Source organism: Balaenoptera ricei, chromosome 6 (assembly GCF_028023285.1).
Source record: "Balaenoptera ricei isolate mBalRic1 chromosome 6, mBalRic1.hap2, whole genome shotgun sequence".
Classification (NCBI taxonomy): domain Eukaryota; kingdom Metazoa; phylum Chordata; class Mammalia; order Artiodactyla; family Balaenopteridae; genus Balaenoptera; species Balaenoptera ricei.
The window spans coordinates 15,855,130-15,878,696 of record NC_082644.1 but is presented as its reverse complement, the minus strand read 5'-3'; the positions used below and the strand labels follow the sequence as shown (position 1 = coordinate 15,878,696).

The 23,567-nt window shown below is 49.8% G+C and overlaps 1 protein-coding gene and 1 long non-coding RNA gene across 4 annotated transcripts in view; one reads left to right on the top strand and one right to left on the bottom strand.

Moving 5' to 3' along the window:
• PEBP4 (phosphatidylethanolamine binding protein 4) overlaps positions 1 to 23,567 on the bottom strand; it is a 269,506-nt gene that overhangs the window by 152,482 nt on the left and 93,457 nt on the right. The window lies entirely within an intron of this gene.
• Positions 2,746 to 7,901, top strand: LOC132367656 (uncharacterized). Its single transcript, XR_009503833.1, has 4 exons — positions 2,746 to 2,806; positions 3,841 to 3,920; positions 5,862 to 5,949; positions 6,239 to 7,901. It is a non-coding gene; the product is annotated as an uncharacterized LOC132367656 (long non-coding RNA).

Sequence of the window (23,567 nt, the reverse complement as noted above, 5' to 3'; positions counted from 1 at the left end):
TGAGGTTTCAAAAGGTTGAGTCACTTAACTTCTCTAAGGGCACACAGCTAGTAGGAGCAGAGGAGATGGAATTTGAGCCTAGACCAGGTTCCACGCTCTTAACTAGGTTGCTGACCTTTATTGCCACAACATACCAGAGGAAGCTATTTGCTGTGAAAGGCAGCAGTAGGAATCTCCAGCATAACACAGGCAACATGGAGAATTAAATGAGCAAAGGCCTATTGCCTTGAATTCCTGCCACCACAATGTACAAAACTGCTGATGTGGGTGAGTCCCTCCGTGTCACCCTCCTGTCTGTGTATCCCCAGAGCCAACATGCACTCCCATCTTCTGCACAGCCTGCTCCAACAGGAATGCATTTCAGGTGCTCCATGATTTTTTTGGTTGGAAAGCAGGGCCCTGAAACTGGTAAGGAGACTTCCTACAGCTTCTGAAGCTGCATTCATAGCAGTTGGCAGTGTTTTCTGATTCATGGTGAAAGCCCTAGAGGAAGGGCTGGCTTTCTGTGGAAGTGAGCGCACAGGGCTTTAACTCTGATAAACAGTGGTTAGGGTCCTGTGTGCATACTTCCTACCTGCAGTTGAAGAATTTCCCACCCCTTTTGTTTACCCTTATCTGATCAAAGCACCATTCATTGACCCAGCATCTAAACGGAGCTGTCCGCAGTGCTGCTAGTTGCCATGGCAGAGATAGAGGGTAGGTCCTGCCCTCCAGGGGTTCCAGGCACCCAGCTCAAGAGAGAAGGGTGCCACCTGGGTGGTGATACCTCGTCGAATTCCCAGGGAGATGTTTGCCCTGCCAGCCTAACAGTGGGCCAGAGGGGGAGAGAGAAAGAAAAGAAAGAAAGAAAGAAAGAGAGAGAGAGAGAGAGAGGGAGGGAGGGAGGAAGGAAGGAAGGAAGGAAGGAAGGAAGGAAGGAAGGAAGAGAGAGAGAGAGAAAGAAAGAAAGAAAGAAAGAAAAAGAAAAAGATTGTGTCACTCTGGATTTCCAGTTAGGTAACTGTCAAACTTGTCTCAAATGCATCCTGTCATCTCCACGGCACCTGGTCCAGGCCTTCATCACCTCTAATTGGTCTCTCGGCTTCCACTCTTATCCCGTCAAGCTCGCCCTCCTCGAAGCCACCAGAATGCTGTATTTAAAACTCTAATCTGGGACTTCCCTGGTGGCGCCGTGGTTAACAATCCACCTGCCAATGCAGGGGACACGGGTTCGATCCCTGGTCCCCGAAGATCCCACATGCCCCGGAGCAACTAAGCCCGTGCACCACAACTACTGAGCCTGTGCTCTAGAGCCTGCGAGCTACAACTACTGAAGCCCGTGCGCTCCAAGGCCTGCGTGCTGCAACTACTGAGCCCGTGTGCTGCAATTACTGAAGCCCGTGTGCCTAGAGCCCGTGCTCCGCAGCAAGAGAAGCCACCGCAATAGAAGCCCGCGCACCGCAGTGAAGAGTAGTCCCTGCTCGCCACAACTAGAGAAAGCCAGCGCAGCAACAAAGACCCAAACGCAGTCAAACAAAACAAAACAAAACAAACAAATGAACAAAAAACCCCTCCAATCTGACCGGGTCCTTTCCCTTCTTGCACCAAGATCCTCCCCAGCCTAACATATGGAACATTTCCACCACCAGCAACTCTGAACTGTTTCTTTCTCCACCCTGTGTTTTGTTCCCAGAATGCCCCCTGCCTTTTTGCTCCATCAACTCCAATTCTCAATTATAGACTAAGCTCAGGTGGTCATCTCCTCCAGGAAGCCTTACCTGATTATGAAATAAGCCACTAACTGCCCTAACCCACTTCCTCCCCCGCGGCCACGCTGGGTGAGACTTCTGAGCTCCTACAATGCTCTCTGCAGAAACAGCTCTCTGGGGCCACCTATTTGTACTCTAATGATTGGCTTCTAGGCTCCCCTCTCCCCCGAACCTCAGCTCACTGAGGACAAGGACTGTCTGACCCCTGAACTTAATCCAGGACCTGGCACTGAGCGTGAAGTAAAAGGAGAAGGTACTGGCCAAGGCAGGACCACCAACAGGCCGTAGGAAACTTGGGGTTCTGACCCCGGCTTGATCACACCTCCATACCCTAACTCCGTGCCTCAGTTTCCCCACTAGGAAAGCGTGGGGGTGGGGAAGAGAGAGGAAGAGGAATCTTACTCTGGAGGCAGCAGCTTCCATTCATTAGCATTTGTAAAGGGCTCTGAGAGCTGCAGATGGAAAGCTGCTCCGGCAGGCAGCTTGTTAGAACTAAAAATAGACTTGTGTAGCCCCTTCCCGGCAGAAGCTCAGGAAAGGCTGGAAGGGGTGAGAACACAGGTAGCCAGAGGTGGAAGAAGCTGACCCAGTCCTAGAGGGCGGCCAGCGCTACAGTAAACTACCGCGGGAGACACCGTGGCCACAGCCGAGCGCCCGCTCAGCCTGACCCCCAGCAGCGCCGCCTGCGTGGGAAGGTCAGGGGCAGGTGGCCTGTCGTGCCCGGAGGCAGGGGGCAGACTGTGGCCTTTCCACAGTCTGAGGACGGGATTGCTGTCCCCAGATGAGCTGCCTTTGCAGCAGCCGGGAGGGGGCGGGGTGACGGGGCGGGCAGGGTGTCAGGGCTCGCCCCGGGCGGGTGGGCAGGTATCCCAGCGGAGGAGGAGGAGGGGGAGGGGGAGGAGGAGGAGGAGGAGGCGGGCGGGGGCTGCGGCGTCTGGGGCCGCATCACGGATGGGGGTGTAGAGGGGGTGGGGTGGGGTAGAGAGCGGGGCTGCGGGCTGGACGAGAAAGAATCGCCGGGGAGGGGAGAGAGGGGCCCACGATCTCCTGTGACTCAGGTCTGACTCAATGCCATTTCTGAAACAGCCTAGGGGGCGGGGGGAAGGTGTCTTTTCAAAATGACGAAACAACTCCTTGCTCAGGGCAGCCCTGGAAGAGCTGCGGGCGGATGGGAATCACCCCGGGTCTCCCTCCAGCAAGTCTCCCGGCTGCCCACCCACGGGCGCGGCGGCGGCGGCGGCGGCGGCGGCGGCGGGACCCTCGCGTCGCTGTCCGATTTCCACTCGCGCTGCCCTGGCGCCTGCAGGGGTGGGGGGCGGGCGGAGTGGTGGTGGGGGGCGACGGTGCCCCCACCGCGAGGCGGAGCGCGCCGCCACCCCCCCGGTCGCGCCGAGAAGGAGCCCCGGGAAAGAGCTAAAAAAAGGGCAGGCGCTGCGGCGGGTGGCGGCGCCGCGCCCGCCGGGGAAGGAATTCCCTCCGCCCGGCGCGCACGCGGCCCCCCGCCCCCGCCCCATCCTGCTCAGAAAAGAATCGGATTCTGCCGGAGAGTAGGAGGCAAAGGAAGACTCAGTTCTAGCCACCACCACCCTCCTCTACCCTCCCGGATCCCGGAGAAGGGGGGATAGGATTACTCCCCCAACCGGATCTGGTGGTCGGAAGGATGGGTCCTGGAGGAAGAAGGGGGCGGCTAGTAACGGGGGCCCCGAGCGACGGTGGCGGCACCCAGAGGGGCCTGGCGGGTTAGGACCCGGGCCGGGATTCGGAGCACCCTGAACAGTGGCCAGCGCAGCCCTGGCTCTCCTGGCTCCGGTGCCCCAACACCCACTCCTCCGACTCAGAGACAGTGCCCCAGGAGGCGCCCGGGGTCCCGCGTGCTGACCGACCCCGGGAGGCGAGAAGCCCTGAGCCGCAGCGCGCACAGACTGGCCTCCCGCTCGCTCGTTTCTTTGCCGAGAACTGAGGACATCGGTCCATGCCCAGTCCCCATTCAGAGCCGGAGAGGAGCCGTGTGAAATTAGGAGCTCACAACTTCACTTGCAAAGTTCTGCAGTTTGCAGAGCAGGTCCACCAAGTTGTCTTGCTTGTCTCACAGTCACCCTGGCGTCTCCATTTGACAAATGATGAAGCAGGAGCCTCAGAAAACAATGTATTGTCCATCTTTAGCTAAGAGAGGTAAGGCCGAGCATTTGCAAGGCCGAGCTCGCAAATGCTTGGTTCTCTATTTCAGGAACTTTCATCTGACTCCTAGTTCTAGGCCTTCTTCTTTGGGGTCTTTCATGCATTTAACATTCTGGGGATGCTTATTATGTGCGAGCAAGATGCTGGGGACAGAAAGACCAACGAGAGTCACTCTCTGACCTCAAGGAACTCACAGTTGAGTGAAAAAGCGAGAAAACAAAATTATAGATTAAAATTCAGTGTAAACCACACTGTTCTAAACACGGAAACAGAGTCAGTAACTTGCTCAGGTCTCAGGACTGTAGCTGTGCAGCCAGGATTTGAACCCAGACATTCTGACTCCAGAGCCCACCCACACATAACCACTATACTAAACTGCCCCCTTTTTTTTTGCTTAACTATATACCCTTAAGTGAGGGGAAAAAAGCAGATCACAAAACAGAATGTACAGGATGCTCCCAATTAGAATATATATAAACACTCAGGAAAAAAAAAAAAAAAGACCAGAAGAATATATGTCAAAATGATTTGTTTTCTTCATTTTTTTATAAGCTCCATATTTTCTGCACTGAATATGAATTTTATAAGAAAAAAAAAGCAATAAATGGTATTAAAGTACAGCTTGAATGCAAAACTTCCAAAAGATGGTGATGCTTGCATTTGCCCAGTGGGAAGCCTAGGAAGGGCGCCCCAGGGGAGAGGACCATGTACCCCAGAGGTTCAAAGGCATGGCACGAGGACAGGATGATTGAAGAAACTGCAAGGAAGTCTGTCTGTGTGATAGGAGTGAAGAGGGGCCAGAGTGTGGGAGGAGAGGCCTCAACTGAATTTCTTGTCAAATCCCTCAAATAAAGAATTCCAAACCCTTAATATTATCCTAAAACCTTCCCTGAGGGGTTAATTCCCTTGGGGATCTAAGAGAGCAGTCCAGGAGTGGGCTGAGATTCCTGAAGGTTATTACTGTGTTCTATATATTGTGTTATATATCTTCTTCTGTCTTTGGAGGTGAGAAGGCTGGGTGTAGGACGTTAGACTCGGGTCAACATATTTGGGTCAGAAGGTGCCAGAGAGCTCGGCGGAAGTCATTGAGGATGGCTTCTTAACGATGCACATTTTCATTAATCTGGCCCTCTTTCATAACTCAGTTTTACTGTCACTCAGATCCAAGCCCGCAAAGACATTCCATCAGTAACCTCCCCGCTTGCTCCATGCTGCGCATCCCTCTGAGGTCCCTGGGCACACCAGTTCTAATATCAGCCTCAGCTTATTAAAGCACTAGATTTTCAGGTGGTGGATGGCAGGTCTTGTCCTCCACATCCAGCCCAGGCTGCCCAAAGTGCCCTGGTTCCCCTTTCCCTGCTGGAGAACCTGGAACAAAGGCCAGTTCACTGCTTTTCCCCCTCCTGGCCCCAGCCCTCTCAGACACATTCTGACCCCCTGGCCCTCCAAGCAAGAGCTGCAGCGTTCAGTATACAGGATGCAGAGATGCAGCTCCTCTGCAGATTCCGAGTTCCAGGCTGGAAATAGAGGGGCCTTTGCTCACGTCATTACATGAAATTCACCATCTGCCACTTGAGCAGGAAAGACTTGGGGATGTTTAATGTGAAAACACAGCTCTTGCTTGGGCGATTGACTATTTCAGGGTGAGGACCACAGCTGGCATGTTAACCGTGGGACCTGGGTTACCGATATTAGGGATTTGGCCTAATATTGATCTAAGGTGGGGTTGAACCCATAGTCACAGTTCTTTTCCCTTTAAACAGCTAGCTCTGTGCACGCACGGGCCACAGACAGCAGGACCCAGCCCAGCCTAGCCTGATCCGGGGTTGATCTGGCTCGGGGCAGAGCCAAGGGAGCAGGAGGGCTGAAGTGACTTCCCCTGCAGCTGCTGGGCCCCCTCTCAGCCTCCCTTCTCTGCCTTTATCTGCCTTGTAGGTGAATGGGAAGGCAAATGGACCAGGAGGAGCCCTTGCGATAATCTTCAAAAAAATCTGACATGTCTATGTTACTGCTACTGGGCAAGGTAAAACACCACCCTGGTTTCCGCTTCTTGCCGACTTCCTAGAAGTGAGCAGTCAAGAGGCTTGGGGGCTGTCTTTCATCTGATGTGTCTTCAGTGTAATTTTGGGTAGCTTGGATTTTGTTCACCTGCCTTCAAGCCTCAAGGGAGGCTGGCAGGAGCTGCCTTCTGCGGGGGGGTTGGGGGGTGCCTGTTTTATGCGTTGCCCTCCCGCACTCCCTCCGAGTGCCCAGTGATTCCTGGACAAAGGTAGGGGTGGAGGAACTGGGTTTTATTCTTCTTTCTGTTACAGCTCTCAGCCCAGAGTCTTATACACAAACTCTTCTGAACTCCAAACCCATCTATCCAACAGCCTACCAGATGTCTCCACCAAGATGTCTAATAGCACAAACTCAGCATATCCGAAACAGAATTCCTGATTTATGTCCCCACGCCCCACCTCCTGGAAATTTGCTCTTCCCCATCTCAGTTAATGACGTCCTTCCAATGGCTCAGGTCAAAAATCTTGGTGTCATCTGTGATTCTCCTTCCTCTCACCCGCACGTCAAATCCATGAGAAACTTCTCTTCTGATGGCTCCTGACTCCACTCCAGCCACATCCTCGGAATTCCTCAGACACATCAGGCGCACTCCTGCCTCATGGCCTTTGTACTGGTTGGCCCCTCTGCCTGATCTCTCTGCCCTTTTGCATCTTCTTGGCTTAAACGTCCCTTTCTCGGTGGAGCCCACCCTGCCACCCTATTTAGATGGCAAACCTCCCCCATGCCAGCACCTCCAATCTCCCTTGTTCTTTTTTTTCACATTGTACTTACTTCTAGAAACCTATATGATATGCTTATGTACGTACCACAGCTGGTCTGGCTGCTTGGCAGCTCTTACAGGGAGATAAGGAGCTGTGGGTCTGCAGGACACACAGGAAGAGGGAACAAAATTGAATGGGGTCAAGAGAATGAGAAGACAAGTCACAGACTGAGAGAAAATCTTTGCAAAAGTCATAGTTGATAAAGGACTGGTATCCAAAATATACAAAGAACCCTTAAAACTCAACCATAAGAAAACAAACAACCTAATTCAAAAATGGGCAACAGACCTGAACAGACACCTAGCCAAATAAGATATACACATGGCGAATAAGCATATGAAAATAGGCAACATCATATCCTTATGGATTTGAAAATTAAAACAACAATGAGATGCCGCCACATACCTATTAGAATGGGCACAATCTAGAAAACTGGCATCATCAAATGCTGGAGAGGATATGGAGCAACAGGAACTCTCATTCATTGCTGGTAGGAATGCAAAATGGTACAGCCACTCTGGAAGACAGTTTGGCAGTTTCTTATAAAATTAAATATACCCTTACCGTAAAATCCAACAGTCGTGCTCCTTGGTATTTACTCAAATGAGTTGAAAACTTATGTCCACACAAAAACCTGCACACAGATATCTATAGCAGCTGTATTCATAAGTGTCCAAACTTGGAAACAACCAACATGTCCTTCAGTAGGTAAATGGATAAATTGCGATACATCCAGATAATGGGATATTATTCAGTGCTGAAAAGAAATGAGCTCTCAAGCCATGAAAAGACATGAATATTAATCATGGATAAAGACAAATGCATATTACTAAGTGAAATAAGCCAATCTGGAAAGGCTACAGACTGTATGATTCCAATGGGACATTCTGGAAAAGGCAAAACTATGGAGATAGCTAAAATAATGAGTGGTTTCCAGGGGCTGGAGGGAGGGAGAGATGAGTGAAACACAGGGGATTTTTAGGGCAGTGAAACTCTTCTGTATGATGCTGTAATGATGGATATATGCCATTATCCATCTGTCCAAACCCATAGAATGTACAACACCAAGGGTGAACCCTAATGTGAACTATGGACTTTGGGTGATAACCACATCTCCATGTAGGTTCACTGACTATAATAAATGTAACATTCTTGTCCAGGATGTTGATAGCGGGGAGGCAACGCATGTGTGGAGACAGGGGATGTACAGGAACTTTCTCTACTTCCCACTCAATTTTGCTTGAACCTAAAATTACTCTAAAAAATTAAGTCTACTAAAAAATAAAAATAAAAAAAATTGAGTGGGCCACAGGTCTTTGCAAGCAGTAGATTTGCAGGCTTCTTCTCACCTTTCCAAAGAATCCCTTGGCCTCTGCCAGAGAAGGGGCTTTGTTCTGGAACAACCCTCACTCATCTCAAAAATCTCAGCATCAAGAATGGCCTTAGGTGTGGGTGTTGGGGGGACATCCAGGAGGAGGCTCTACAGATGCCCTGGACTTGTCTGCTTCCTGCTCAACTAGGCAACGAGGGCAGGGACATAAAAGAGACTTCCTGTTGCTGCCCACATCCCCAGCCCCAAAGTCCTGGGGGAAGCAGGGCCCTTTAATCCACTGAAATGCTCGTGGAGAAGCAAGGACAGCTGGGGTAGGTGACCCCAGAAATAGGAGCAGAAGTCCTGCCTCTGTCGAGAAGCCAAGGTCAAACAAGCCACTGGTTTTCTCTCCTCTCTTGCCCCCTCCTGTATTTAGCTGATCAGATCTCTTAGTCCAGCACTTCTGTCCTAAGGGCAATTCACATCCAGGCTTGGACCAACATTTTGTCACCCCTTCCTGTTGTAAAAACAAACAAACAAACAAAAATGGTATTTTCACTCCTGCTTCTCACGGGGTACTAAAGGACCAAAAAAGCTTCTCTGGAATAATAATAGTCACCAGAGATTTAGCACTGAGAGATTTAAAGTATTATCTCAATTAGTTCTTATAGCATTCTTATGATACAGGTACTATTATGTATGAAATCAAGCTACTTGCCCAAGGTAACATAGCTAGAAAATGGTGGAGTCAGGATTTGAACCTGGGTCTTTCGAACTCAAAAGCTACCATCTACTGCCAGCAGGGTTAAGCAATGCATGCATTGCACAGAGGCCCCCAGGTAAGAGGGCATGACGGGGGGGGGCTAAAATCCAGCCCCTGCTCCCTTTGCCAAACCATGCCTCCTGGCCTAGGGATGATCAGACCCAAAGACAGGACTCCTTTCTGCAATTTGGACAAAGGTACTGAGTATGCTGGCTGCAGCCCACATACTTGCAGGGAGCAGGTGAAGTCTGCTACCTGGGACATGGCAGGGTACCACGTGTGTACCTCGGAAAACAAAGGGGCAAAAACATATTATTTCCATGACTATGAAGGAAGAGGTTGCCTCCAAAGGCCATCAGTCTCCCTGATCTTTTTTACTCAATGGCTACTTTGAGTTCCTGGCCAGGACTGGTTCCAAATCCTGATTCCTGACTTCCAAGTTCTTTTTTGCTAGATCAGGAAAGACTAGACACGGAAAGGGGAGAGTTCCTAGAGGCAAAGTTAAATTACAGCCGCAACTGAGCAAGGTTCCACCAAAATCATCTTTCCCTGGGTGGGTATGAAGAGAAAGGGCCAGGAAAATCTTCCGAAGCTGGTACAGTTACCAGAGAGGCTGTACCTCGATTGTTCAAAGCTTTTCTTTCTCTTCAGTGTCAGCCATGGAGGAAAGGATGAGAGGAAAAGAAGTCTTAGGAGTCAATGTTACATTTGTCCATTCCAGTTAAGTTTACCAATATAGCATTTAAAGTAACTTGAGGATTAAATATATTACACTCAGTGCAACATCACCATCGCCCCCATTGCCCCCTCCCAAATTTTATTCTTGAGGAAGCAGTACTGTTCTTAACACACTGATATTTATTTTAATTCTCAGGGATGAGGTCACGTGCAGCCTGAGAGGTGCATGCAGAATGGGGAGGGGCAGTCCCAGATGTTGACCTTGGGGGTATTAGGGGAGACTTAGGGGTTGGCCTAATGTGTGAGCTTCAGGATTTCTCAGGTTGGGGCCCTGCCCTGCTCCTCTCTGGGGTCCCCACGACTGCCTGGTTACCACGTTTTTCCCTCCCTGGGGATGCTCAGCTTGCTAAGGTGAAAAGCCAAACCCAGCCCAGAATTCCAGGTCTCAGGCCCCCTAACTCGCTGGAATTGGAACCCATCCTGTGGCTGTGACTGTGGGGGAAGCATAAAGGCCATCAGAACACAGATCCCAGAAAGACGGACCCTGTGCATCTCAGGGGCTGAAGGAATTTCAGTTAAAAGAAAATAAGATTGGAACAGGGGAAAGGGAAAGAAGTCAAAAGCCCCGTTATAAGTCCCTGGGAAAATGAAGAGGCAAAAAAAAAAAAAAAAAAATTATTATTTCAATTACTATGAAAACGTGTTTTATTAGAAGATGGGGGATTCATCACTGACACTCAAAAGCCCAAAGAGCGATACCCAGCACTATAATACCTCCGTCTCCATGCAGGGAGAATGAGTTATTAAATCGGAAGATGAATGTTTTGCAGTTCAGTTAACTGCATCTGTTAAAAAAGAAATAGTTATAAACTTGCTCTGGATCCCTGACCCCTCCCCGTGAAAGCTACCCCTTGCTAGCCCCCAACCCTCTGTATCCTCAAGGGTCTCGACCCCTCCCCCTTTCACATTGCTGTGGCATAGGAAAATGCAGGAGGAAGAATGGAAAAAAAAAAAAACCCAGCAAATTAAATGCAAGCCAGAGTTTTTTTCTTATTATTAAAAAAAAAGTTGCATACAGTTCAATTGTCGCAAAGTGCGACGATGTAAATGCGGTGCATTCTTATGTATAACAGCTTTTCCTTCCGCTCCCATGGCAGCCTCAATAACGCTGCGCTTCTGTTCTGCATGAATAAATATGTATAAAATGTAACGCTGCAAAGAAATAAAATCTGATAACTGAAAGATACCATTTCTCAGGTTCTGGGAGCAACATGAGGCACCAGCTTTTCTGATTCTTTGGTGTTTATGCGAGGAGCCATTGAAATGATAATGTGGAATTTATTATTATTTTTTTTCCAGGGGCAAGTAATTTTCAGCTGTTCGTCGGGGCTTTAAGAAATGGAGGCTTTGGTGGTCTTCCTCCTCATTTGGTGTTCTAGGTGGGGGTCTACGGCTGCTACCCGGCTTCCCCATTCAGGCCATATACCCACAACCTTGAAATCTCTTCCCTTCCTCGCCTTGTGAGTCAACCTTGTTAGCGGAATAATGAATTTATCCCTCGGAGCCAGCTGTGCGCAGCCTTTGCACCAGGGAGGCTCTCGTGCAAAGTGATTCTTAAGCTCTCTCAAGCCCTGAGCGAGGGCACTGGCTATTATGCATAATTCCCTGCCCTCGAAGGCTTACTCCACCCCTTTCTCTCCCTCATCAGGAAACCATATAGGACATTATTTTACTAAACATCTCAAATAGGAGATGACTGGCTTTTGCTTTGTTTGTTTACTTGTTTACAAACTTCGGCACTTTCTTGCCTGTAACACGGTTCTTGGAACACCAAGCGACTTGCTCCTCTGCTGTCTGAGAGGGCTGAAGCTGGCAGCAATCAGGGGCCGGGTCCAGCCCTCAAGGGCCTCACAGGTCCGGCCCCCCACTTCCTTTCCTGCTCCTCTCCATTCACATTGTCTTGAGACCAGCTAAGTCTCATGCTATGCTTCAAAACACCTCCCAGGCTTTCCAGACCTTCTTGTCATTGCATTTACTCTTCCCTCCACCTGGAACACTCCTTCTGACCTTTCTAGACTTGGTCTTCTCAGCTTTCAAGAGTCAGCTCAAACGTGCAGCCACTTCTTTTATTATCACGCAGCTCCTATGCGTCCCATACGTACTACAGTAATGTGTCTGCTGACTCTTTCTGCCAAGTTCCTCCAGGACAGAGATGGCATCTTAGGACTCTCTGCATCACCGGTAGGTACCTCGTGTCCATGGTGAAGTTCAGCCAGGGTTTGTGGAAGGATGGAATGAATGCATTACCCAGAAGAGACGGCATCCAGCTCCTTCTTCGGCTTCTCGGGGTTTGTCTCTTTAGACCCCATTCCAGGAAAGGATTTGCATGAGATTGCTAGCAAGCGCTTGAGAACCCAGAAACTCAGGAAGGAGGTCACTATCCAGTGAGGAAGTTTTCCGTGCAGTGGTGACGCATCCATCTGGACCTCAGCTCACAGCCCAGGGGCACGCTGCAGACCTGCTTCACTGATAAGTGTATGTTTACAGTGTCTGGGTTGTGTAAATAAGCAGTACTTGAAGTATGTAAATTAGAAGTTAATGAATGAGCTAGGAATTGTTTCCTCTGCTATTTAAACAAAGCTCCTTCTCAGGTGGGACATCAGCTTCCCCAGGGCAAAGCCAATACATTTTCTTGCTGACCAAACTAGGTAAGCAAATTTCTGTGACGTGAAGGGTAGGAAAAAAAGACTCGGAGTTTCGATGATCCTCTCTTCAGACACTGTGTCACCTTGGGTCAGTTACTTAACCTCTCTTTAAAATGGGGATAATATCAATAAGAGTACCTCCTTTATACAGTCCTTGTGAGGATCTAAATGTAAATTTGGTAGCATGTGTCTGGAACAGAGAAGCCCTTCATAGACATGAAGATTTTTCATGGTGGTTTGGTTTTCAAGGACTTTTTTCTGCTTTTACACGTACCAAATGAACATCATGTTTTGGACTTTTTTCTCCCCAAACCGGGTTCTCCTATTAGAAAACAGTCGAGAAGTGACAAGGCTTTGTGATACCTCTGTGCTGGGTGGGAATCCTTAAACTGAGCCCCTCAGCCTCAGGGATAAGGTTTCTGAGCCATTTCAACTGTTTTGGTGGCTCAAAAACCTTTTTCACTCCCTTCCTGTCCGTGGACATATGGATCAGGTCAGGGACGGCTTGGGAAGAAAGGGACTATTAGTGTACAATGAGCATATCATCGAAGAGCTGCTTTTCCTGACTTGGAATTCAACCCCGAGGAACAATGCAGAGCTCATCTGGGCCTGTGGGGCGGGTTGGTTGTCCTGGGGACTGTCACGCCTTCAAGAGTCAGGTTTCTTTGCCCTTACTTAAGTAACCCAACCCACCCCAGGTACTGTGCTCCCGTGAGCGGCCAGTCAGAGCCAGGAGGCACTTACTACAGGAGAGGGGCACAGGCTCCAGACACCGAGCTGGGAAGCCCGAGGCCCCGACAGGCTTCAGACAGACACACAGCAGGCGGCAGCAGGGAGGCCCCCAGTCCAGTGGTTCAAGTCCAGGAAGCCCACCCACCCCGTTTCCAGTCCTGTTACGAAATTGTCAGGGACGACCAACGCACACATGGGCAGCTGGGGGCTTTCCTCAAATTGACAACAGCTTCTTGTGACTCTGCAGAACACGAGCTGCTTGCATAAACACTGCCTCAGAGACACCTGCTGTGGGGAATGCATGGAGTGGGGGAGAGGCAGAAAGATACAGGGGGAGAGGACAGTTTCCCCACCCCACTACAGAGGGGACATTTATCCATCCGTCCATCCATCCATGGTGCACGTGCACAGGCTCTGTCACCAGCTCGGTAGTAACTGGGAGGCAGGGAAGAACACAGTGCAGTCAAAGGGCCTCAGTGCCCCCATCTCCTGCCACACTCCCCCTCCAAACGAGACTTGACTGGGGAAAGACCTCTTGGGGTCTCCAGTGCTACTGCACTACGGTGGACTGGGCGTTTGCCAGCGAATCCATCGCAGGCATAGGAGGCTGAGTGCACAGCAACTCCTAGGGAGGGTGAGGTAGAGATGGGGTGAGGATGGCGAGGAAGGAAAGGGCTAAGTCCCTGGCATGGAAGGTTGGAGAACACAGTAGCAAGAGGGGGTTTGGGGGCCTCTACTTGAAACCTACGCTGCAGGTCAAATCCGTATGCAAACTGCAGGTGTTCAGGGAGAGGGCTCTGAGAGGTGGCAGAGCTGGGCAGTACCGCAGAAGGCTCCCGTCTCTGGGTGGAGCTTTTGCACTTTTCTGCTTGTCAGTTTACCTGACGCGCCAAATTAGTGAGCTCGCTGCTGCTGCCGCCGGCGGCGGCGGAGGCTCTGAGTCACCTGGTTGCTCAGTTCTGATCACAAAGTACACAGGAGAGCCTGGTGGTGCTCCTGGAGTCGGAGCCAGCCGGGGAAAGGGTCTCCTGCCTTCCGCTTCTGGGACATGTACAGGGGCTCCTCACTCCTGGTCAGCCCTGAGCAGAGTGCAAGAACGAACAGGGGTGCATCCCTGGCTTCATCAGAGGAGGCTCGGAGCTCATGGAACAGAGGAGCAAAGCGAGCACCCAGGCCATGCTGGACGCTGAGGGAAGAATATCCCTCCCTTCCAAAGGTTTCTCGCTCTTTAACTGTAGTCGTCACAGTCAAGCCACCAAGGGCCGATCCCAGAGGCTATAAGGGAGCATTTAGAACGGTGCTGATCTGATTTCTTATCAGAGAACCATGGGTGAGAGCAAGAGCTACAAATTATGGTTCTTGTTCCTGAGTGTGGCTCTGGGCCCATCCACTGTATCTCCTCTGTGTACTTGATTTCTTGGGAAGAAGGAGAGTTCAGGCCCTGCCCCAGGGGAAATGCTTTACTACAGCTAATGCCCCATCGAGATGTCACTACAGCTGATGGTGCCTCAGGGCAGGCCGGCCACACAACGAGAGCGTATCTCTGGAAAGACACACAACATATTTTCTTGTGATGTGTCCGCTTCTGGGCCATCCAGCCCACCAGACTGTGAGCCCCCCAGAGGCAGGGTGGACCTCAGGCATCCTTGTGCTTCCAAGGCTAGCACTGGGCCTGGCACACACGTGGCACTCAATAAGTGTGTCACAGACACGTGAATCAGTAGCAGAGATGAGATTAAAACTCAGTGTGGAGAGATGATTGTAATAAGGAAGAGCTAATCTGACTCCATACTGGATCTGTTTCTTTTCCTGTAACCTTTGGATTCTTTTGCTTTTGCTACAAGAATGTTGCCTATAGCCTGAAATATGCAGGATCGCCCATTCTCAAGGCTCTGACCTTTAAAGGTATAACACTTTTCCATTCATATAGAGATAAAAAGTGGCAGAACAGAGAATAACATTTGTCTTGTTGGAGGTTTACAGGAACATTGTGACCCAACCTACCCACAGAGCTGCAAGAACAGAGGATTCTGGCACCAAGAAGTTTGCACCAACCAACTACACCCCCTCCTCTTCTAGTATAAAAGAAGTCTCAATTCTAACAAGGATAAGATGGTTCCTTGGGACACTACTCCACCATCTTCTCTGTCTGCTGGCTTTCCAAATAAAGCCCCTGTTCCTTTGCCCCCAAAACTCGTCTCTTGATTGATTGGCCTGCCATGCAGCGAGCGGTACGAGCTTGGACTCGGTAACACAATCAGCTCTCAAGGGGAATGTCAACTCCAGGAAGCATCAAGAGAGGTGGAAAGAACCTTGAGATAATTGAGGTCCTACTCTTCAGTTGACAGAAGAGAAACCTGACGTCCAGAGAGGTTAAGCCCCATACACAATCCCACACAGCTAATTTGGGGCTCCAGGACTGTCCCCCAAGTGTCCTCATGCCGCCCCATGCTGGTGGGGGAGGACGGGGAGCACACCGGGGGAGGTGTGATTCCAGGCCCTGGGGTACGCACACCCTTGAAAACAAAACTGCATGATTCAACACACATCTGCAGCAGTAGTGCAATTATCTCTGAGATCTAAGCAGTGATCGATGGGAGTTTTAATTACCAAAATCTCTTCATCCTCCCCCAGAGAAGAAAAAAATTATTTTCTGGGATGTTTACTTCATCGTAAAATTTGGTGAAATTCTACCTCACTCAGATGGGCATGATGCATTTGCATAAAAGGGGGTGCTAAACATCATTTTTTGTTGTTGTTGTTCCCGCAGCTGAAAATATTGTTCTGACTTCTGCATGCGCTTAAGTTTGGCTGCAAATCGGAAGAGCTGCACCCACACTTGGGCCTGAGAAGGGGGGCTGAGGGGGAGGGTACGGCTAGGCCGGCAGCTGGGCTGTGCTCCTCCTGTTTGGTCTCGCTTGCTGGCTCCCTGAGTCCTGAGGGAGGCTGACCTGGTCACTGAGGGCAGCGGTCACCCTCTGCCCTCTGACGGTGGCCTTGTGCCTTCTCTGGTGTCTGGAGCTTTCCAACCTGCAGGCCTTGACACAGGGAGGGCCGGAGCCTGTCAGGCTGGTACCCTCTACGGCTACTGTATTTACCCGTTCACTTTCTCTTGTCTGCCCCCTTCCCTCCACCAGGCTGAGAGCTCCCTGAGTCAGGGGCCTGGCCTGTCTCATTCACCGTTGTGCATCCTCAGTGCCTAGGGCCATGCCAGGCATCTAAAAGACACAAAACAGTTGGTGAAAGAAAAAGTGAAGCCCCTTAAGTTCCAAACAGAGTTCTCCCCATGGGCGATGCCTTTCCTTTGGGGTTCATTCTCCCTCTTAGGGGTTCCCCCTCCTGGAATGAAGATCTATTGCTTCTTGGGATAAACTCCATGGAATCCTTTTTGGACCAACCTGCCCAGGGCAGAGGGAGCAGCAGAGTGCAGTGATTAGGAATGAGGCTTTGGGCTTGAGACCTGGCTCTTCACTTACTTACTGCTTGTGTGACAGCCAGCAAGTGACTTAACCTCTCTAAGCCTCAGTTTCCCCAGCCGCACAATGGTGCTGAGCGGGGCTGCTCCATCCTAGGGCTGTTGTAAGAATTAAATAAGGTAGTGAATGTAAAAGCCTGGCCGCCCCGAAGGGGCTGAATTCCTGTTATTCTGATGATGATCTTCATCATCACCATCACTTGGGAGAGTGTCGGCTCCACAGGATGGATGAAGGAGGAGGGCTGGGGGGGCGTGGGTGGCTTCTCTGTCTTTGCACACGTCACTGGTTTTGCGTGAGGATTAGAGACCCCCCACCCATCTCCTTAGCTTTTCTGCTGCCTCTCCCCATCCTTTCCCCCAATTTATCAGAGAAACAAAGCATTTAGAACTGGGATTGGTCCTATTTCTCTTTAGGGAAGGAAACTGAAACCCAGAAATGTGAAGCAGCCTTGTCATGGCCACGCAGCCTGTTGGTGGAATTGAGACGTGTAGGATTTCTGAATCACACTCTAAGACAGCCCCAGTCACGTGGCTGGTGCCGTCCACACCCAGGCAGTGCCTCCCCTGAGTGAGGAGAGACCGGGAGGAGCTTGGCAATGGCTCCATTGGTCAAAGGGTGGTGGGAGTCTTCCCTTCCTGACCCCACAGATCCTGGATTGGGGTGGTGTCGGGTAACATACCGACACAACATGCTTTTTGTCACGTGCAGATGGTGATGTCACCATGCCCTGTTTTCATTAGGGGTCTGGGGCAAGGGATGGGGGAGGCCCCAGCCTGGCAGGAAAGAGAAGGCAGCTGATGGTGTATGGCTATGAACATGTGTTCATCCATCATGTCTTTTTATTCTGTATTCTGACGCTTTGATATCTTGGGGTCTCACCGACCCCAGGGGTGGGGTGTGGATACTGTCCCTCCAAGGGCTAGCTAATTCTTATAAGCAGAGCATGCCTTTCATATGCTAAGCAGACCATCCAGAGTCCTTATGTCCCCAATCCTTCATCAGGTTCTCACACTCCGGGCCACCATCCCCCTGCCTAATCACCCCAGGGTCAGGCACCAGTCAACTGGGGACAGCCCTTATACCCCAGAGCCCATGAAGTTATTCAGACTAGCGAATCCTAAGCCTACTTACCCTACTTCACCTATTTCCTACCCATGGAAACTACAATAAAGGCTTTTGCCTATAATTCCCCTCACTCCCTCACTCCCTGACAGACCCTGGTGCTTCCCCATGTGGTCCCCCTGCATGGTCTGCCTCCAGTTTCTAGGGACCTGTCAGTATAAAAACTTCTTCCTTTATGACAGTCACTTCTGTGTCTGTGTGTCTTACCACACCTGCTTCAAACAAACCCTGGGCATCCTTCAAAGAGTAGGGGCATTTGCACAAAGCAGGTATTATGACACTTATAGAGAAGTTTAGAGATTCAGGACCTGGAAGGATCCTTAGCATACCCTTAATGACATCCTTGATCCAAACCCTTTCTGATGTGGGAACAGCCCCCAAAGAGCCAGCAAGGCATCCCTTCACTCTTTCACGTTGAGACTAATCTAAACAGTGTTTGTCACCATCACCGCCATCAGCTCCACGGAACACCCCTCAACACATCCAGATTACCCCCAACACTGGCCGCTCAAAAGCTGACAACAGCGACCTCACTGTGTCCCAAGGGCTACAACCAGATCTCCGACTCCCACCCCTGCATTCCTCTCCAGGGAATATGGTATCTGCACACTTAAAAAAAAAAAGTTGAGCTGAAGATGGCACAAAATTAGTTCCTTCGACAGACAAATTTGCTCCTGAAACACTCTGCCAACCTGCTAATGAGTTGTCTTGAACCTTGCGCGGTGTTACCTCTAATTTTGCAGCCTGCTAGGATTTGAGTTCTGTGGACAGCCTCACATTTGGTTTGGAATTATAGGCTGAATTGCTGCTCACTCCTATTATCGTGCTGTCAATCTTGTATTAGCACATTATAATATGGTACACTGAATGCATCTGTTCTGTATATCACGGGGCCTCATTGTCATTTGTTGAATCATTTTTGTCTTATATGATTGTTAAGCAATTGTTTCGTCTCGGGCGGCTTCAACTTTGATTACTGTATACTATTTACGGGGAATATAAAAAGAGGGGGAAAACTCCATCATCAGCTGTTTTCACCAGTTCTCAGCATTTATGTTGAAGTTCAAAGGCTCCCTCATACCTAGACACACATCCTTGAAGGGAAGGGGACTGAGTAGACCAATCTTGGCTTAGGGGCTGAAGAGTGAGCAAGTTTGGAGGCAATTGAACAGGCTGCAGAAAATGTCCCTCTGTTTCCCCATCATGGGCGGCTCCTCTTGCTCCCACACTGCGGAGAGGGGTCACACACAGACCTCAAGCCCAAAGGTCTCTTTAGACGGAATACAAAATGCATCTGGTCTTACCACCTAAGTTAGAAGTAGTTATGAAGGCTGAAGAGCTGCTAGCTGAGATTCACTGCCCCAATCTGTGAGACAGGATCTCCTAATTAACAAGACAAGGAAGACTAGGACGTTGCTAAAGCTACCTGGCAGGACTGGGGGCCGCTGTCACCAACACGGATGATAGCATTTCCTCCTCTGAGGAGCCTATTATAATGTCAGGACGTGTGTTCTCAGATCCCAGTGGGATGGGGGAGTGCACTCGCTAATAGGTGGAAGCAAGTGCAAACTATGACTCAGGATCTAGGAGGGAGGTTAATCAAGGAAGGGTCAATTGATGAGATTCACTCAGTTCACAACTGTTGAGGACCCCAGGAGGTGGGGATGGGAGAAGGCGGGGTGTTCATTCTGAGGATCAACATCCGTCCCCTTGACTTGGACGTTCCCCGTCCTTTTTTCTCCTCTGAGCATGCTTCTCACTTATCCCCAGCTTTCACGTGACCAGTTCAATTCCATACCATCACCATATTCTCCCAATGTCCTCTCCTTAATTTTGCTGAGTCCTCCAGTGAGAATTTCTGCCTCTGTGTCTTGGCTCGGCCTATTCCCCTTTTCTCTCTGCTCATGCAAGTCTTACCCAGGCTCACCTCTTCCAGAAAGCCCCACCCTGCAGTGCTATCTTTGTCCTGAGTCACAGGGGCATTTATTTACTGTTAGATAATTATCGGGTTACATCTACGCAGAGTTCACTGCACGCTCCCGGATGAAGTGTACACTTCTTGGAAGTGAGAATGGAATATGACATCCCTGCACATGGTGGTACATTGGGCAATGCGAGCAGAGATGGAGGTAACAGTGACAAAGGATACCACCTAGTCCTAGAAAATGTGCACCACCCTCGCTTGATGCTAGTCAATAAGATGGCCCTATTTATCGAGAGCTTATAAATGCTGCGTGCTTTATACAAATCATTGAATCTTCCCAGCAATCCTGTGAGGCGATTTCTCTTATTTCTCTTTTTTATAGTTTAGGAAACTGAGGCTTAGTGAGTTTGGATGACTTGTTCAGGGTCACACAGATAGTACAGGGCTGAACCAGAATTTGAACTGAGGTCTGGCTGACTCCAGCCCCCTCCCTTTTCATCTGAGACCAAACACAAAAACCAGGCTGGCACTGGTCTCTTCCACGAGATGAGTGCCAAGCTCGGCAATGCCAGCTGCCAGACCCTGTTCGTCCACCTCCCCAGCCCCAGGTCAGGACACAACTGTGATCCCACTCTATTCTTCCAGGATGCCGACACTTCCCTTTTTGCTCAAGCAAAGAAGCTGAACTCTCTAGTCTTAGGGTTAAAAAAAAAATACCCTGAAGACACCCAGCTGAGAAGGACGTAGAAGGACAGTCCATAGGCATTCATTACCTCTACTTTCTGACTTCTGTAGTATTGCCGCTATTGAAGCTGCTCTGGCAAAGGTCGCCAGTGATTTTCTGAATGAAGTCAGGACTCACACATCCAAATGAATACTCCTCAGTGGAGTTCCCCAGGACCGTCCTGGGGACGCCAGTCCTGTGTCCCAGGCACACTGGCCAGGGCGCAAGAGTGTGGGAACACCTGCGTTTGGGAATTGCCTTTTGTGCCAGCTTATGGGTCACTCCCAGAATCTGCTTTACTATTTCCTAGTCACATACTAGGTAAAGAGCTGATTCATCCATCCACCCCTTCTGAGGAGTCAGGCTCACCTCTCTTGTGTGACCTTTAAGCATAATTAACATGGAATTGTAGGTTAAGGAGGGAAGTTACATTTATTTGTCGATTCATTCACTCACTCACTCATCAACCATTTCTTCAGCAGTAAGACCCTTACTAGATAAATCCTGCCTCTGCTGCAAATCAACCCTCTGTTCAGTGCTACACTGTCTACTGCTGCACTTTACAGATAGACGTGATCAGAAGCAGCCGCCCACAGAGGGCTTCAACACGGCACCCGACTGCCTGGATGTGAGGAATCGTCAAGGGTTTCCTGGTCAGGGATCTGGACACATTTCTCCCTTCTCTGTCTGCAAGTTGCCACATTTCCGGAACAGGCAAAAGACAACTCCTAAGTCCAGGCTGCTTATCAGGAGACCACTTAATGCAGCCCACAGCTATTTGAATCTGGCCCTCAACTTCATGGCCTCTGATCATCCTTGGTAGCTGGGGGAGCTTGAGGCTTTCTTAAATTTCCTGAGCCTAGACTTTCTCATCTTTAAAATGCAGCTGGAAACCATGCCCACTTCATGGAGTTGTAAGGGTTAAATGGAATCATGTACAAAGCATTCAGCACTTGTGAAATCTGGGGTCTCAGGTCAAGGCCAGGACGCAGGGGGTGGGGAGAGGTCAGCAACCTGTAAAATATCTCTGGAGGGTGCACACACACACAAAGATGGGTGACAGTGGTTGCTTCAGAGGTGGAGAGCTGAGTGGCAGAATCACTTTTTACAGTGACCCGTATACACCTGCTGACTCAAAACATTTAATAATAATGACGATGACAACAATAAAAAGGGAGTTAGTGCTCTAAGTTTAATTGCTTTCTACTTCTTTACATTTAATCGTCTTTCCCACGCAATACATCTTCAACTGACACTTCTTTAAAAATGAGCTATGGAAGAACCATCAGTCTCAGGCCCCTGGCTCCAAGGCTGGGACCTGTCACTGAGACGGCCGCCCGCCCGGGTCTGCCCACCTCCACCCAGCCCACCTGGTGCCCTTCTGAGCAGGGCCATGCCGGCTTGAGCAGGGCCATTGGCACGGCTGCAGGCACGTTCTCTGAGTCTCCATATTTTCAACCATGGTCTCACATTGCTGTGGGATAAATCTCCCTAAGCCATTATTTCTGGGCTAGTCCTGCACCCGGGAACCTACAACGCCGTTTCGCTGTCCCCATCTACTCTCAGCTCTGTCCTGGGAGTCAGGGGCCGCTGTGCACTCAGGCTAATGTCTCACTTCTCTCGGGCACACAGCCAGGCCTACTCTTCTCCCTTCAGGAACGTGCTGGGCTCCGCTTTGCTGATGTACATTCCTTCACCTTGATCATCCTGCCGCAGGGAGCTCTCTCATCTCTCCCCGCCCCTGGCTGAGCGAGGCCAAGCCTGGCCACCCCTCAAGGCTGAGCTCAAGGCTTCACTCCCCCAGGAAGCTTCCCTGACTTCTGCCTGCCTGTGCTGTTCTTCCTCAAACTCCCACGAACTCGGTCACTATTCAATTCAACCACTGATAAGTGCCTCCCGTCGTTTATTGGAAAGTACAGGCGTATCTCATTTTACTGTGCTTTGCAGATAATGGCGCTTATTACAAATTGAAGGTTTGTGGCAACCCTGCATCGAACAAGTCTGTTGGTGCCATAGTCCAACAGCATTTGCTTACTTTGTGTCTCTATCACATTTCGATAATTCTTGAAATATTTCAAACCCTCCGCCGGCAAAAAGATTACAATATCACTCAACGGTGGTTAGCATTTTTTAGCAATAAAGTGTTTTTAAATTAAGGTATGTACATTGTTTTTTTTAGACATAATGCTATTGCACACTTAATAGACTACAGTAAACGTAACTTATATGCACTGGGAAGCCAAAAAGTTTGAGTGACTTGCTTGATTGCTATATTTGCTTTATTGTGGTGGTCTGGAACCAAACCCAATAACTCCGAGGTCTGCCTGTAGCTTTGTCTTGTCTCCCCAACTGGATCACAGTCTCTTGGATAACTCAGCTCATGCATTAGCCTTCTTCCACATCCTCATAGCACCCGCTTACTGCCACGCACATCTTCCAGCCTCAAAAATGACTTGATTTGGGAATTCCCTGGTGTTCCAGTGGTTAGGGCTCCGCGCTTCCACTGCAGGGGGCGCGGGTTCAATCCCTGGTCGGGGAACTAAGATCCCGCATGCCGCACTGTGCGGCCAAAAAAAAAAAAAAAAAAGAGAAAGACTTGATTTGACTTGGAGTCAGAAGATCTGGGTTTGAGCCTGAGTTTGCACAGCTATAACATGGAAGTAATATTCCTATCACACAGAATGACTGAAATCAGGGCTTGAGAGAGAGATGTGCCTTTCTCAGAGGGCGGAAGGAGAGAAAGGAGGGTCCATGGGAGTGAGAAACAGCAGGAGGGGGAGGCCGGGCCATCTGAACCCACAGGAGCCCCCTCAACACCTAGAACAACAGAAGGGGGCTGAGGATAGGAGGGTGGGCTTTGGGGACACACCCCAGCTTCCACTGAGAGAAGACTCTGCTCCTTTCTCCTTCCTGCTCTGAGGCCCTGGGGAGCTTGGAGTTTAGGGAGATGATAAGTGGAGAGAAAATTAAAGGCAAGAGAAGTCTAAGGAAGTCGTCAAAGCACAGCCAGGAGAACAGAACCCTGAAAAAAAAGGTAATGCCGTAAATTACAGCTTAAAAGCCTCGTTTTGGGCAAATTGCTTTTTAACAAGCAGACAAGCTCTATCAATAGCATCTACCGTATGTTTTTATAAAGTGCAGAAATATGTTTTTACAAGGCCAGTAAATAAAGTTCCTATCGATTTGAACTCAAGTGTAATCTGTTTTTCTGTCTGCCACCAACACTGGTAATAAAGCAGAATCATGTAATACGGTATTTCAGCTAATGTGACAATACATCACCGCAGGGACGCCCTGCTCTGCAGCGATCTATCATTTTCTATTGGTATTGCTTAGCTGCAGAATTTATAAACTTGCTCCAAATTGATGCAATGTTCAATTTT